The 13,857-nt window shown below is 40.7% G+C and overlaps 1 long non-coding RNA gene across 4 annotated transcripts in view; it reads right to left on the bottom strand.

Annotated features, from left to right (window-relative positions):
• The window catches only part of LOC121401096, a 65,310-nt gene that overhangs the window by 25,920 nt on the left and 25,533 nt on the right, over positions 1–13,857 (bottom strand). For all 4 annotated transcript variants that reach the window (XR_005966099.1, XR_005966100.1, XR_005966101.1 and 1 more), the window contains exons 9-10: positions 13,436–13,474; positions 283–396 (exon numbers count right to left, since the gene is read on the bottom strand). This is a non-coding gene — a long non-coding RNA (uncharacterized LOC121401096). The remainder of the gene's footprint in view (positions 1–282; positions 397–13,435; positions 13,475–13,857) is intronic.

Below are 13,857 nucleotides of genomic sequence, written 5' to 3'. Positions count from 1 at the left end.
GCTCCGTGGTGCTCACTAATATAACTCCGGGCTGGTGCAGTTTTCTGCTGATAGGAGCACCGGCCCGGGGTTTCAGGTAAGTCAATACAATCACTTGGGGGGGGGGTCTAAACATTTGGCACCCCCAAGTGCACCAAGCCTTTCCTTCTCCTATAGATATATATTCAACTTTGATAAGATTCTTTAATATGCCACTTAATTTGATATAAACTATCTGTTGCTCAAGTATTCATTTTGGGGATATAGTTCTCCTTTAAGAGTGGAGATAAGAGTAGTTCAGACCTGGAGCTCTCTCTCCGAATGTCCTTCCTCAGATATGCCTTCAAGCTGGGACCATTCATGGCTTTGTGCGATGCTACTTGGTATTGGAAGATGTTTAGTATAAAAAGACCTGGCCTGTGGGAGAAGCAGAAGGCACAGAATAGAGATGGAGCTCCATATGTAGAAGATGTTTAGTGTGATCTATTTAAAGAGACAGTACAAAGTCACTTATTTATGGGCACACATTGATAGAAGTAATATTAGAAATTTTGTTTTCTAAGATCTTTATAATGCACATTATAAAATTATTTTTTATTATCAGCTGTTCCCACTTATTCTAGCCCTGCATTTGAAGGTCTAAGGCCTGAACTCCATGGACCGATGTCTTCAGATCTGATGCACTGAGAGGAAACGCAGGCGACCAGTCGGAAGTGCCGAATATAATGTAAGTTATAGAAACATCACTCCTACAAACTACATACAACACGACTGTTGGGTGAAGAGGCAGCATCTGAAAGTTGTGTTGTGTTGGATGCATGTAGTTTGTAGATGCGGTGTAGACGTAGGTGGCTTCTCAGTGTGTCGGATTGGAAGACATTGCGCTGTGAGTTTGGTCGAGGATTTATTTAGCAGCCCACTGTATGCGTGGTTCTCTTTCCTGCTCACTTCCTTGATTTACATATGCAAATTGGGGTTCGGATTTAGTTCTGTATTCGCCCAAATCTTCCACAAATGATTTGTGATTCCACCAAATCCTAAAATAGTGTATTTGGTGCATCCATATAATAGTGTGTTTGCTACCTACCATTGTACAACTGAAATTTAGAGGTGACATATACCTTTCATAGCATTGTTGCACCAGCAAAATGTTGCAGAACTCCCAGCATACTCTTGCTGACAGCCAATGACACTCTTGCAAGGAATGTATGGATGAATGTATGTAAGGACCCACATATAGAAAATTTAAAGTCCCTTTGACAGCTATGAAATTACGAGTTACCATATTGACTAACCAAGGTATGGCTGCAGTGCTACAACCTGTATTAGCCAATCCAATGTTGCTTTCACTATTGCAAATAGTCAAATAACAAAAATCTGTATTATACTGCAGCAAACTGCAGATGCTAGCTTGTGGCTCCATCTACAGACCTAAACCATTATTGACCGTTATAGTTTACATATAGCATTCAAGATGATTGTATTTCATCTCACAGCAGGATAGGCCTAATTCATAATTCTTGATCAAATCAATATAGAATGGAAAAAACAAACACACACAAAATTAAGCCTCTCCTATACAGTATTAGATAAACTTAAAGTGATACAGACACTGTGTAAATACTTGGCTATGCTGCACTTAAGAGTAGCAGGAGCATAGTATTAGGGGCTAAAACCACTCAAGTGCTGTACCCCCACATCAGAAGACTACTCGATCTATAGGGAAATGAGGAGAGCACTCTGCAAGCATATAAATGCTGTGGTTATCTGTTTATTAGTCGACTACTTGTACACGACATGAGTAGAAAGTAATGTGGGAATAAAACAATGTATCAAAATGATTTTAAACACGGAAGTGATTATAAATGTTGCTACTATGTTACAATTGTGTGGAAAGGTTGAAGAATGGACACAAACACAGATACTCTGAACCTTTATTCTAGGGATGCACCGAATCCACTTTTTTGGATTCGGCCGAACCCCCGAATCCTTCGTGAAAGATTCGGCCGAATACCGAACCAAATCCAAACCCTAATTTGCATATGCAAATTAGGGGTGGTAAGGGGAAAACATTTTTTACTTCCTTGTTTTCTGACAAAAATTCATGCAATTTCCCTCCCGCCCCTAATTTGCACATGCAAATTAGGATTCGGATTCGGTTCGGCTGGGCAGAAGGATTCGGCCGAATCCTGCTGAAAAAGGCCGAATCCTGGCCGAATCCCGAACCGAATCCTGGATTCGGTGCATCCCTACTTTATTCAAAGATATCCACACACCTGTTGATTAACTATTTGCATATGGACTGAAAAGATGGACTTTTACACACACCTCCTTGGGATTTCACTGACTGGTGGGGGATAGTAGGGGTGTTTTAAGAAGCCTACACGTTCTGTTTGTTTGTAACACTTGATAAAGGGCATATAGGCCCGAAACATGTCGTGTACAAGTAGTCGACTAATAAAAGGATAACCACAGCATTTATATGCTTGCAGAGTCCTCTCCTCATTTCCCTATAAATCGAGTTATAGATTATAGATCAGGATATCTGTGACTTGATCGAGGAAAGTTGCACCCTTTTCCTGAACCAAGCTGGCAGAGCGTTTTTGGATAATATATTTCCTAGATACCAGAAGACTACTCCCTGAGTGCTGCCCATGCTAGCCCACTCAATACGTACATGTATGTTGCCTCATCTCATATCATGGCTGGGACACTTGCTTAGTAAATGCATGTACTCAGTATGGCCTCCAGTTCATCTCTGATGTTACCATTGTTGGAGGTACTCCTTTATAAATAAAAGCAGAAAGACGTTTCTGACACCAGAAAATAAGCTGTTGGGTCACGGCAAGGAAGGATAAAGGGATTGGCAGAGAGTCAGATCTCCCACATGCCTGTGATCTGCTGGAGGGGTAATTGCTAGGTCCAAACCTGCCAAACAAGAGCATTACTACTTGGGTTGTCTAATTTGAAAAACTAATGGGAGCAAAAGAATCAATGTCAAGTAAGACTAATGAGCCGGAAACTGGGAGTTGGGATGTTTTTCCTGGTTTTTGATCTTATGAGTAGTACAAGTATGGGGCCCTGTTATCCAGAATGCTTGGAACCTTGTGTTTTTTGGATAACAGATCTTTCTGTGATTTGGATCTTAATGCATTAAGTCTACTAGAAAATCATGTAAACATTAATTACACCCAATAGGCTGGTTTTGCTTCCAATAAGGATTAACTACATCTTAGTTGGGATCAAGTACATGCTACTGTTTTATTATTAGAGTGAAAAGGGAAATCGTTTTCAAAAGTTTGGATTATTTGGGTAAAATGGAGTCTATGGGAGACTGCCTGGGTTTTTGGATAATGGATCCCATATCTGTAGTGTAAGTAGTGAAACCACTAAATTGGTAATTGAGCCATAAATGGGTGACCAATGAAAATGCTATGTTGTTTCCATTGTCCCTAGACTGGGTGGGATGCCTGGAGCACTATCTGATATTCTTATAAATCCTCATATAATAAATAACTGCTGGTTACATGTCATCACTTGGTAGTTCACCTTTGAGTTAAGTTTTAGTATATTATGGAATATGAAATTCTAAACAACTTTTCAACTGGCCTTCAGTTTTCCTTTTTTATAATTTTTACAGTATTTGTCTTCTTCTTCTGACATTTTTAGATTTCAAATTGGGGGTCACTGACTCCATCAAAAAACAAATTCTCTGTAAAGCTACAGATTGTTATTGCTACTTTTTATTAATCATCTTTCTATTCAGGCCTTTCTTATTCATATTCCAGTCTCTTATTCCAATCAATACATGGTTGCTAGGGTAATTTTATCCCTAGCAACCAAATTGCTGAAATTGCAAATTGGAGAGCTACTGAATAAAAACCTAAATAACTCAAAAACAATAAAAAAGGAAAACCAATTGCAGATGGTCTCAGAATATCATTCTCATACTAACAGTTCATTTAAAGGCTCCATGTTCTTTGTTCCTGCATTTGGAGTTGGAAGCATTAAGTACAGTTTCCTAGGACTGAATAAGTCTGTCCATACTCCCTATGTTTGATTCCAGTGTAATATAATGTCCCCAAAACGGCACATAAATCTCTGTGTGCAATGGTGGCCATACTCAGGCAGATTTGGTGACCTAACCAAATGAGTAGATCTAAAGGTGGTCATACACAATAAGATCCACTCATTTGGTGAGGTCCCAAACGGCAGGTGACATTGGGTTAATCCGAACGTTCGGCCCACGGGCAAACAATCCGATTATACGAATGAAATGGGCGCCAACGGGTTGTAGGACCACATCAGTTCGCCAATATGGTCCTTGTTTGCAAGAAATATCAAACCAGCCAGATCGATATCTGATTTTTGGCCTGATTTCGATCGTGAAGACCTGTCAGAAGCCCCCACACACAGACACATAAACTGCTGAATCAATCTAAAGGACTAATATCAACAACTTTAATCTGCCTGTGTATGGCCACCCTTATAATGTAAGGAAATCTTAAGATAAGAGCAAGACGGCTGACATACTGCTGGGAATCAGCACTCTCATTGGTCAATATCCTGAGACAATTTACAATTGGTTTTAATTTTTTATTATTTGTGGTTTTTGAGTTATTTAGCTTTTTATTCAGCAGCTCTCAAGTTTGCAATTTTAGCAAATGGTTTTATAGGGTCTAAATTAACCTAGCAATTACCAATATAAAGTGGCAATAATATTACAGACCAATTGCATTTTAGATGGGGTCAGTGACCCCACCATTTGAACACTGTAAAGGGTCAGAAATAGCAAGCAAATAATATAGAGAATAAAGTACTCACTATTGTAAAATATAAGGATATTATTAGTTGCCAAGGAGTTCCATGATCATATAAAAGCACAAGGCTGACAGTGACTTCTAATATCCTTATATTTTGCAACGGGGGTACTTTATTAATTAAAATACCCAAGTTTCAGTTTTATACAGATATAATTTACAGGATATTCACGGCACTTGTGTATTATAAAGAAATAATACAGAAAGCAAATGATTCAAAAACTAAAAAAAAATGAAGGCCAATTGAAAAGTTGCTTAGAATTAGTCATTCTATAACATACTAAAAGTTAACTTAAATGTGAACCACCCTTTAAGTCAATTTCTATAGTGCACTGGAGGCCTCAATGGGGCAGCTTTATGTTTGGCTTTAGTGTCCCTAAACCTTCCTGATCTGTTTATTAGAGGTGCAGTAGAAGGAATCTATATCCCTAAAACGGTTTCTCCAACCCCTGACTGTCATGTGATTTTGCTGGCCAACTGAGTTTACGAATGATGCAAATTTAGCTGTGAATGTGCAAATTAGGGGGCTGACGCCTGTTTTTTCTGGTTGTTTGTTATGTTTGTTTGTTTTCGGCCAGCATACATACAGTTGCAGGTATAATTTAGTCCCTGTGTAAAATATATAATAAAGAAGTATAATGAAGTGAGTGTAGGACTGGCCAGACCAGGGATGACTTTGACATATTTGGCCAGTTTGAATATACAGGTGTGGGATCTGTTATCTGGAAACCGGTCATCCAGAAAGTTCCAAATTACAGGAAGGCAGTCTCCATTATATTAAAATAAGTCACATTTTTAACAATGGTTTCCTTTTTCTTAACAGTACCATGTACTTGACCCTAACTTAGATGTAATAAATCGGTATTTAGAATTGAGGTATGGAGAGCCAAATAACGGAAAGACCGTTATTCCCTGTATGGACAAAATAATCCCTGTTTTAATATATTGATAATTGGCTGAATGCAGAAGACCTTTAGGGGTAAATTTACTAAGCGGTGAAAATTCACAGTCATCGCAACACTTTGCCAGGTGAAAATTTCGGTCAGACAGCACTAAATTACTAACATTTAAATTTGCGTCCAGGGCGCCGAACGCTGGCTAATTTTCTGTAGCGTTATTTCGGCAAAGCGAGCAAATCCTAGTGCAACTTCGTTAGAGGTCTTCAGTCAGGCTAATCTGAATCCGGCGGGACATTTAAGGTTGAATAGACGTATATATGTTGCAGCAAATACATTACACAAGTCAAGGGAACCTTAATTAATAGAGTTGTTATAATGCCCTACACATGAACCCACTGTAAAGTTAATGTTCCATATGTTAGAAAATGTATGGAGGAATCCGGTCAGTGGCGGTTTTAGGCCGATTGGACCAATTGGGCCCAATCGGGCCCCGCGCCTGTGGGGGCCCCGCAGTTCCGCACCATGGCAACTAGGTAGGAGGAACTAGGAAATGCTTTTACTTCCTCGTCCCCACGAATGATCACTTGTGCGCTTGACAGATCAGCTGTACAGATGTCCTAAAATGCTTTCCGTACAGCTGGCTCCGTTCTGGTTACTTCACATGCTGTGCGAAGCCCCCTCCTACCTGTGAATATGATCTTCCTGTCTCCAGACTTGGCTGCGTCAGGCAAGAGTAAGTGATAAGAATATCAGAGGAACGGAAGAGCTGCAGCGATCCAATTACTAACTCACTGACAGTGATTTAAACTTCCCGCCCACACATTGAGTCCTTATCTGAAGGGACGGGAAAGAATTTTCATCACTCTACGGCGCTCTGGAAAAAACTTTTTGGCTAGTTACTTTCCTAAAATCCCTCTTCCCCCACCCAAAATGTTAGTGCAGGAATAACTGATGCTGGTAAGAACTTCAGCTTAGATATGTGATATTTATTTATTTTAATACACATTCTGAGGTAATTGTACAAAAAATAACTGTGATCTATGAATTTGTCACTGTTCAACCTTGCTATGAGTTTTGGGGTATTTGTCCATGAAATTGCCACTTTACCACCTTGCTCTCCGTTTTGGGGGTATTTGGACATGTAATTGGCTCTGTACCACCCTGCTTTTAGTTCTGGGGGCATTTGTCCATGAAAGTGCTGCTTTGCCCCCTTGCTATGAATTCTGGGGGTATTTGTACATGAAATTGCCTCTGTGCCACTTGATACATGTCACTGTGTTCATCCTGCTTTTAGTTCTGGGGTATTATACATGGAATTGCAACTAGGTTCTTTCTGCTAAATGTTTTTGGGAGTTATAAATAAAAATTGCATCAATGGCTTTTTTCTCAGAAGATTAGATTTGTGCTATGAAAGACTTAAAGTAGTTGCTTAGATATATCTATATATTCAATGTTTCTCAAGTGGGCATGGTCTAAATTCTACAGGAACAGTCCCCTAAGTTTGCTCATAGCCTGTACAAAAAGATCCCATAAAACTATGACAGCATAGGTATTCCCTGTACTAAGCACAATTCAGCAGGAACAGTCCCTAAATTTGCTCATAGTCTGTACAAAGAGATCCCATTAAACTATGGCAGCATAGGTATTCCTCTGTACTAAGCATAATTCAGCAGGAACAGTCCCCTAAGTTTGCTCATAGTCTGTACAAAAAGATCCCATAAAACTATGACAGCATAGGTATTCCCTGTACTAAGCACAATTCAGCAGGAACAGTCCCTAAGTTTGCTCATAGTCTGTACAGAGAGATCCCATAAAAATATGGCAGCATAGGTATTCCCTGTACTAAGCACAATTCAGCAGGAACAGTCCCTAAGTTTGCTCATAGTCTGTACAGAGAGATCCCATAAAACTATGGCAGCATAGGTATTCCCTGTACTAAGCACAATTCAGCAGGAACAGTCCCTAAGTTTGCTCATAGTCTGTACAGAGAGATCCCATAAAACTATGGCAGCATATGTATTCCCCTGTACTAAGCACAATTCGTTTGCTCATAGTCTGTACAGAGAGATCCCATAAAAACATGGCAGCATAGGTATTGCCCTGTACTAAGCACAATTCAGCAGGAACAGTCCCCTAAGTTTGCTCATAGTCTGTACAGAGAGACCCCATAAAACTATGGCAGCATAGGTATTCCCCTGTACTAAGCACAATTCAGCAGGAACAGTCCCCTAAGTTTGCTCATAGTCTGTACAGAGAGATCCCATAAAACTATGGCAGCATAGGTATTCCCTGTACTAAGCACAATTCAGCAGGAACAGTCCCTAAGTTTGCTCATAGTCTGTACAGAGAGATCCCATAAAACTATGGCAGCATAGGTATTCCCTGTACTAAGCACAATTCAGCAGGAACAGTCCCTAAGTTTGCTCATAGTCTGTACAGAGAGATCCCATAAAACTATGGCAGCATATGTATTCCCCTGTACTAAGCACAATTCGTTTGCTCATAGTCTGTACAGAGAGATCCCATAAAAACATGGCAGCATAGGTATTGCCCTGTACTAAGCACAATTCAGCAGGAACAGTCCCCTAAGTTTGCTCATAGTCTGTACAGAGAGACCCCATAAAACTATGGCAGCATAGGTATTCCCCTGTACTAAGCAGAATTCAGCAGGAACAGTCCCCTAAGTTTGCTCATAGTCTGTACAGAGAGATCCCATAAAAATATGGCAGCATAGGTATTCCCTGTACTAAGCACAATTCAGCAGGAACAGTCCCTAAGTTTGCTCATAGTCTGTACAGAGAGATCCCATAAAACTATGGCAGCATAGGTATTCCCTGTACTAAGCACAATTCAGCAGGAACAGTCCCTAAGTTTGCTCATAGTCTGTACAGAGAGATCCCATTAAAACTATGGCAGCATATGTATTCCCCTGTACTAAGCACAATTCGTTTGCTCATAGTCTGTACAGAGAGATCCCATAAAAACATGGCAGCATAGGTATTGCCCTGTACTAAGCACAATTCAGCAGGAACAGTCCCCTAAGTTTGCTCATAGTCTGTACAGAGAGACCCCATAAAACTATGGCAGCATAGGTATTCCCCTGTACTAAGCACAATTCAGCAGGAACAGTCCCCTAAGTTTGCTCATAGTCTGTACAGAGAGATCCCATAAAACTATGGCAGCATAGGTATTCCCTGTACTAAGCACAATTCAGCAGGAACAGTCCCTAAGTTTGCTCATAGTCTGTACAGAGAGATCCCATAAAACTATGGCAGCATAGGTATTCCCTGTACTAAGCACAATTCAGCAGGAACAGTCCCTAAGTTTGCTCATAGTCTGTACAGAGAGATCCCATAAAACTATGGCAGCATATGTATTCCCCTGTACTAAGCACAATTCGTTTGCTCATAGTCTGTACAGAGAGATCCCATAAAAACATGGCAGCATAGGTATTGCCCTGTACTAAGCACAATTCAGCAGGAACAGTCCCCTAAGTTTGCTCATAGTCTGTACAGAGAGACCCCATAAAACTATGGCAGCATAGGTATTCCCCTGTACTAAGCAGAATTCAGCAGGAACAGTCCCCTAAGTTTGCTCATAGTCTGTACAGAGAGATCCCATAAAACTATGGCAGCATAGGTATTCCCTGTACTAAGCACAATTCAGCAGGAACAGTCCCTAAGTTTGCTCATAGTCTGTACAGAGAGATCCCATAAAACTATGGCAGCATAGGTATTCCCTGTACTAAGCACAATTCAGCAGGAACAGTCCCTAAGTTTGCTCATAGTCTGTACAGAGAGATCCCATAAAACTATGGCAGCATATGTATTCCCCTGTACTAAGCACAATTCGTTTGCTCATAGTCTGTACAGAGAGATCCCACAAAAACATGGCAGCATAGGTATTGCCCTGTACTAAGCACAATTCAGCAGGAACAGTCCCCTAAGTTTGCTCATAGTCTGTACAGAGAGATCCCATAAAACTATGGCAGCATAGGTATTCCCTGTACTAAGCACAATTCAGCAGGAACAGTCCCTAAGTTTGCTCATAGTCTGTACAGAGAGATACCATAAAACTATGGCAGCATAGGTATTGCCCTGTTCTATTCTTACTACAACAGGAAGGTTTGAGAGTAGTTCTTTAAATAATGCACTCAATCCTTACATATACAGTGAAAATCAATATCTGTGCTGTGTTTTTTTTTGAACTCCATAAAAATAAAAATGAGTAATTTTTTTTTATAATCCATGGTTCTGCTCACAAATCTGTACAGTGGTCGCTAAAAGATGTACAAAATATTTTTTTGTGCACATAACCTAAAACAATTAGAAGGAACAGAGTCCCCAACTGGCAGCACTTATGGGATAGAGGGAAAGGCAGTGACTATTTGCCACCCACTCTGGAACCCTTTGCCAGACAACAAAACTCTGTCTAGGGGGCCCCGCCAAAATAATTCAATTGGGCCCGGCAGTTGGTAAGACCGGCCCTGAATCCGGTTACCCAAAAGAATTTTTAAGGACTTTTTCAAGCAATAATTTAAAGTTTTGTCTCTTGTACAAATCATTCCAAACCTTAGTCTACCAGTGTGATTAAAGGGTACAGTGCTGAAGCACAAGTGTTTTATCATGGACAAGGCAAGTTGCATCCCTATAATAACATCCATTAAAACAAAACTATAAAAAATGCCTAATAAATACTCAGGTCAACCTGCACCCGACCCTAGCCTGCATCTCACCCCTCTCTGTACATTACTTCTGTGAGCTTCTGAAGACAACATTTTCCAAAGCAGAGGAGAAGTGTAATTCCCCAGTCAGTGCTGCAACCAACCGAGACCCGCAGCAGGCACCCGAATTTCAACTCAAGCCCTTTCAGGTCAACCTGCACATCCCTACAGGGGAAGAGTGGAAAATGTTTTTGGCATAACTGATCATTTCCATTTTAATCAGTAACATAACTAGTGTTGGGTGGGCCAGGGTGCGGGACATGCAGCCAGGCCCCCCAACCCCCATCCATTCACAGTTTTATGGCTGGCTTCATCAGTGTGCAAGCTACTGGGGGGCCCTGGTCCAATTGCACCCCCTGCTCCGCTGGTAGTTCCGCCACCAATTTTAATGAAACTAAACTCCCTTTGTAAGAAATGTAGTCCTTGTTTAGGAATATGAAGATGTGAAAATCTTTCAAGGGGAAACCGTGTGTAAAAAATAACAGTGTAATAAAAAATAGAAATATATGTAGTTTCTGAAGTGCAATGTACAGTCATTTTACATTTGGTGGTATCTCACTTATTCAGTTATTGGTGTGACACATGGATTGGCTATATTTGTACTACAGGAATATACAAATGTGTAGAGGTAACTATGGCCTACAGTCAGGGCCGCCATCAGGGGGGGGACAGGGGGGAGAGTTGTAGGGAGCCCCGAGGGTAAGGGGGACCCGGCCACGCCACACTTACTTGATTAGCCGGGCCCCCCATCTTTCTGAGAGCTGCTGACTTCGGGAAGGCATGCACATTTAAGGGGCCCTAGCCAACAATTTTCTTATAATGTGGGGGGGGGGGGCTGGCCACCAACTTTTTTTTCTAATGTGGTCCTAGCCACCAATATTTTTTAATAGGGGGGCCCTAGCCACAAATGTTTTTTTTAGGGGGGGGGCCTGACCACCAATATATTTTTATTTTTTATTAACATGTGGAAACTCTAGCCACCAATATTTTGTGTGGTGGGGGGCGGACCTGAAGGTGGGACTTGTGGTGGGCGCATCCCAAGGAATTTTGTCATATGGGGCCCTGCTATTTCTGATGGCGGTCCTGCCTACAGTCAAACTCCAACAATTAGTAAATTAAGGATAACTTGTAAGAGGGCACACTTAATATCTTAATGTGACAATTTGTAAGGGTAAGGGTCAATGAATATACTGTATATATGTATCATGAGTGTATATATAATCACACACTCTCCCTGCCCCTTTACACTTAAAGGAGAAATAAACCCTAAGAATTAATATGGTGAAAAATGCCATATTTTCTATATTGAACCAGCCTAAAGTTTCAGCTTCTCAATAGCAGCAATGATCCAGGACTTCAAACACAGGGGGTCACCATCTTGGAAAGTGTCTGTGACACTCACATGCTCAGTAGGCTCTGAGCAGCTGTTGAGAAGCTAAGCTTAGGGGTTGTCGCAAAATATCCAGCAGAAAATGAGTATTCAACCTAACCATAGGCGGATTTTAATGAAGGCTTGGGGAGGCTAAGCCTCTCCAAACCAAATTCCTCTGTAAATTTAATCAAGCATACAGTATTGTGCTACACGGGAGTCTAACTCATAATCATGAGGGACGCAACAAGTTAAAAGCATAAACTGGCAATGCATGTCAGAGTTCTATGGGGAGGGTTAAGAAGTGAATGGAATAGGTATGCAAATAGAAGACCGTAATAATCGAGCCACGGTGTTCTCCACCTTGCAGGCAAAGGAGAACTTCTTTGTCTCAGACTCTGCTACTCTTGCCTGTCTTCCTTCCCAGTGTAGGTTTAGAACCGCCCAGCAAGGGGCGGGACTACACGGAGGATCACTGAGCAGAGAAACTCATGTAGATAGAAGGAGAAGGTGTGTAGTGTAACTTAATAATATAATAAGCCCCAAGATATTCATTTATTTAACTTAGCTGCTATGCTGTAGATAGGATTTTTTTGTGATATATGGGAGCTGAAATGTTTGCAAGATTTTCCTAACTGTTATTAAGCTTGGATTTCTATAAAATTCCCTAATACTGACCTAAACAAGCAGAGTCTTGGAGTTACAGAGTGAAAAGTCTTGGGTCAGGATCTTTTGGGTCTGTATGGGATGATATAGTTCTGCTGGGGTGTATGGAAGATTGTCTAGCTGCAGGGGTTATTGCAGGGGCTGATGAAAAATGCAAAATAAGTGTGGGGACTGAAAAAAAGTGTAAGGTAAGCTGTTGGTATGGAATTCATCTATTTAGAGGGAGAGCTATAGGACTGAATGTAGTTAAAAAGGCGCAACTTTAAAGGACCAACAACACTAAAAGTATTGGATATTTCTGTTACCCTGCACTGCTACTAACAGAATCTTTGCTTTAGCACAAAAGAGTTATCAACATGTGTGTGACGAAAAAATGTTTAGGTGAAGGTGGACATACACAATAAAATCTGCCCACTAAAAATTTGGCGAGGTTGCGGATCTTAACCCAATATGCCCACTAACCTCAGGGCGATATCGGGTGAATCTGAGCGTTTGGCCGAGCGATCAGATTACAATGCTGCAAATGGGGGCAGACAGGGCGCAGGACCGCATCAAACTTGCCAGATCGACATGTGGCCGATTTTTGGCCTGATATCAATCGGGAGACCCTGTCGGGAGCCCCCACACATGGCCATATAAATTGCTGAATCAGTCTAAAGGACCCATAACAGCAGCTTTATTCTGCCCGTGTATGGCCACCTTGAGCCTAGGATGTTAACGGTCATTGCAGTTATATACTTAACACTTTTAAGCCTCCCCAAATAAAAAAATCACCATCCGCCTATGAACCTAGTCTACTATGTTACTATGTAAATCACTGATAAAACCTTACTTTTTATGTTAACCCACAGTTACAGAAAATCATTGTTTACTATACACACAAGATCCCACAGTTACAGACGTTTCCCCAAGCTCATCTTGCCTTACATCAAAAATCTGTGAAATGCAAGAGATGACAGCACCTATACATAATACTTACCAATCCTATTAGGAGACAGGACAGCACTGGACTCTCTACCTGCAAGACAAAACAAAGAATAGTTAGTTAAATAAATACAAAATCCAACAGAAGTATAATAGATTTAAGACTTAATGTGCATCAGGAATCAGATTACATCTCCCAATGACTAGAATGGTCAGTCCATATGATCAATTTTGATGTTAATACGATTTCTGCAATACAAATACATGTACAGGTATGGGACCTCTTATCCAGAATGATCAGGACCTGGGGTTTTTCAGAAAATGGCTCTTTCTGTAATTTGGATCTTCATACATTAAGTCTACTAGAAAAGCATGTAAACATTAAATAAACCCAAAAGGTTGGTTTTGCCTCCAAAAAGGATTAATTATATCTTAGTTTGGATCAAGTACAAACTACAGAATTATTATTACAGAGAA

This window comes from Xenopus laevis, chromosome 3L (genome assembly GCF_017654675.1).
Source record: "Xenopus laevis strain J_2021 chromosome 3L, Xenopus_laevis_v10.1, whole genome shotgun sequence".
Taxonomy (NCBI): Eukaryota; Metazoa; Chordata; class Amphibia; order Anura; family Pipidae; genus Xenopus; species Xenopus laevis.
Note: the sequence above shows the minus strand (reverse complement) of the source record. Positions and strands in the feature narration are given on the sequence as shown.